The 3,820-nt window shown below is 31.4% G+C and overlaps 1 long non-coding RNA gene across 1 annotated transcript; it reads right to left on the reverse strand.

The window, feature by feature from the left end:
- Window positions 1-360: 360 nt before the first annotated feature.
- Window positions 361-3,542, reverse strand: LOC133203343 (uncharacterized). Its single transcript, XR_009723402.1, has 3 exons — window positions 3,416-3,542; window positions 2,446-2,694; window positions 361-416 (listed from the first exon to the last, which is right to left on the reverse strand). It is a non-coding gene; the product is annotated as an uncharacterized LOC133203343 (long non-coding RNA).
- Between the last annotated feature and the right edge of the window lie 278 nt (window positions 3,543-3,820).

The following is a 3,820-nucleotide window of genomic DNA, read 5'->3' on the forward strand; positions in this document are numbered from 1 at the left end:
TGACAAAATCAATTATGTGGACAATCATATGAACAGTTTTAAGACTGTACAAAAGAGCAGGCATGCATTTCAATTTTCATACATCTCAATGTAATCATGTACAATACATAAAGCACTTGAAGTCCACTTTAAACTCTGTACATTACTTTTTAGATCTACATGGGAGATAACTTAAAAATGTACAAGTATGTGATCAATGAATTTTGCACACTTCATCACACAGGTTTTAACACCACTGTCTGATTTACAGAAGTTGATTATTAGTTCTTGGCTTCTCACTATTTTTTCAGATAGAATTTCATCAGCTGGATTTAGGTCCAAAGAGGAGGCCAGCATATCCAAATCATTCTTCAAAATAACCTTTTTTTTTGCCATCAATCCCTGGTGGACTTACTGCAGTGTTTACTATCATTGGCCTGAAAAATATGAGATATTAGGTCATGATTTAATTTAAAAATGTTATCAATGTAAATTAAGTTGATTAGTTTAATTTCTCTTCTTGCATGGATATTAACAAACAATCTTCCAAAGAGAATCTGAATATAAGTTTTGGTTGGAGATTTTTAAATTTCATATGATTAAGAAACTCATCCTTGAATTATTTTTACTTTCAAACAGACTGCTTAAATAATAAAAGTAAAAAGATTATAAATTCAAATATAAAAAATGCCAAATGTTAAAAATACAATGTATATACAGTTCTAACTACAGTTTTGTTAACTTTATACAATTACGTCTACATCGCACGTACAAATATACAGAATACAGACTTGAAGAGCAAATTGTATTAAGACAAGTTTTAAAGCAAGTATTTTTTTTTTCAGGTAAAAGAAAATAAATTGGCACTACTTAAACTTGAAAAGTACTTGCGTCAATGAAATAGGGGCACAATTAGTAACTTAGAACGGTGAAGTGATTTAGAACATGATTTTGCTTTTTAATGTCAAATTAATGATCACAGTTTCAAGCATTAATTTAATTTCTTTTTTCTTTAACTCCAGTAAAATTTAAAAGGAGCCATTAGGGCTGAAAAGATTAATCGATAATATTAATTCTGTGTGAGGATGGTACGTATATCAATATGTATGTAAAAATATTTAAATATTGCAAAAAAATTCAGGCGTTTTTCTTTGTTTACTTACATTTTGGGTTTAATATATGTATGATAAACATGACGTGAAGGACATACGCAACGTAGTTTGAACATTATTGTCTTTTTCCCTGGAGTTGAAGAGTTCCAATATTTAAAGGAACTGTGTGCTACAATTTAATGTCTATATATGCTATTGTATACTTCTTCTAAAACAAGTTTTGATAAACAAAACATCTAGAATATATGCTTAGTAATTTTTGTATATTTCTCTATGAATTATACAGGAATTTTCATCAATTGATATCTTTTCAAAACCTCTGGAAATGCATGCTGATTTTTTGTCTACGAACTTCTGATGGCACTATAATCTTAAATTAAGAATATCTTGAAAAATTATCAGTAGGTAAAGTACATTGCGTATGTCCTTAAATAGAAATATTTATTTAAAATACATACCGGTAAAAATTTACACCACTTGCGTGAAGTAAGTTTGTTTTACAACGGATATACAGCTTATGTCTTTAAATAAATCATTCATAATTGGGATGAAATGTTTTGTTCTTTTCAATACAAAAATAAGATTTCATGACCAATTCAAAATATTTGATACATATCGTATCATAGCTCAAATATCATGATTGATACATATCAATGTACGTATCAATATAAAAAAAATTGTATCATCCCAGCCTTCGAACCCTTCCCATCCCAAAACAGTTTTATTTGACTTGGGACAACTTTCTTTTTTCCTTACTTTTTCTTGTAGCATTTTATTCAGGTACTTAATTGTAAGTTACTTTTCTGCCTTTTGAAAAATGTTGTTATAATGTATCTGTTTAAAACCTTACGTACAATCTACTCGTAAACCAGGCACAGGTCAGTTACATGATAAGGTACAACCTAACTTCTCCCCTCAAAACTAAGACCGCAAGGGTAAATTGAATTCCGTAACCATACTTTTGTTTAACAGTTGACTTCTAGATTTGGTAGACTGGCCTTGCCTGTCTGATATGCGCAATATACATGAACGTACGAAAGAGACAGGCAATACCAGTCTATAGATTTGGTTAGAGTTGACATACTAGGTTTGAGTGGACTTGGTTATCAGTCGGTCAGGTTATGTACTGACTTGATACCATGTGAATTAACTACAGAAGACTGCATCTGAATCTCTAAAAATCATACATATAATTCTTTCTCAATTGTAAAAATTGACCTTTAAAATCACATGGGTTTAAATGCCAGAATCGCTGAGAATTTTGAGTGTTTATTTATTTGTAAATCTGTTTCACATCATCCTTACATAATCTGATAATTTGATAATTAAAAAAAAAAAAACATAGTTTACATACCCTCTGAGTCATGGTAGTGTACTGATGATCTGATGGTTCCTTGGAAACGGCTTTTACAACTTAAAGCATAATATTTTTGCTGAAATATTCACACGAAACATGATAAATTTTCGTCTGGGTTTGTCATAAACTTCATCATGTTCATTGTCCATCACGTTTCCTTGCTCACACGTTGAACACATTGGGGCTCTTCTTCCGAAATCGCTTCGGAAATGGGAAAATCATCGCATCGTTGGGTGCAAGCAATACCTCACGGCACGTCGATTTACCCAAATGGACCCAAATGGAACCCAAATGGACCCAAGTGGAAACAAATGGACCCAAATGGAACCCAAATGGACCCAAATGGAAATCAAAATGGACCCAAATGGAAATCAAATGGACCCAAATGGAAATCGAAGGGAATATTAAATATATATTATCGTATTATCAAGTTGTTACTTATTTAAAATGATGAAAATAATGAACTTACAAATGGAGAATATTAATTATTCATCTCTAATATTGTATTTTAGAATACGAATTAATTTTCTTTAGTATTCTATATATCGGCAAAATTATTGGGGGGTGGGGGTGGGGGCACAGGCCCAGTCCCCCCCCCCCCCCCCGTTCCTACAGCCATGAAAACTATATAAACTTTAAAATGAAATACTTCAATTTTGTATTCAATGATATGCAAAAGTTATTACAAATAGAAAAAAGATTAATTCGTATTTTAAAATACAATATTAGAAATGAATAATTAATATTCTCCATTTGTAATTTCATAATTCTTATCATTTTAAATTAGTAACAAATTGAGAATACGATAATATATGTTTAATGTTCCATTTGGGTCCATTTGATTTCCATTTGGGTCCATTTGAGTTTCCATTTGGGTCCATTTGGGTTCCATTTGGGTCCATTTGTGTCCATTTGGGTCCATTTGAGTTCCATTTGGGTCCATTTGGGTAAATCGACGCACCCATACCTCATAAGAATTATCTGGATTGCAGTGGGCAGCTAGCCTTTGTCAAACAACTCTGTTACGATAACTTCGCAAGATTTACTTCCAACTTTCACTGTGTCGCCATTTTTGTTTTCAATTTTACGATTGGAATTTGACAAAGCGAAATTCGTTAAAAATCGCTAAATTTCTTTCGGTAAAAAATGTAAACAGATAAAAGAAAGTTATTTAATACAATATACAAATAAAAATTACAAAAAAAATATTTTTTATGGCTTAAAATAGCAATGCTGAAATTAAATTATCCACTTCCGCCAGGATAATCCTACTTCCGGTAGCATTACTAGCATTGACCTAGTTTTGAACCAGCAAAAGTAGCATCAGGATAAGGATCAGATCAGGATCAGGATAAGGATAACTAGCATTAAA

This window comes from Saccostrea echinata, unplaced genomic scaffold, assembly GCF_033153115.1.
Source record: "Saccostrea echinata isolate AGI-Se365-2 ecotype Australia unplaced genomic scaffold, CSIRO_AGI_Sech_v1 ptg000050l, whole genome shotgun sequence".
Classification (NCBI taxonomy): Eukaryota; Metazoa; Mollusca; class Bivalvia; order Ostreida; family Ostreidae; genus Saccostrea; species Saccostrea echinata.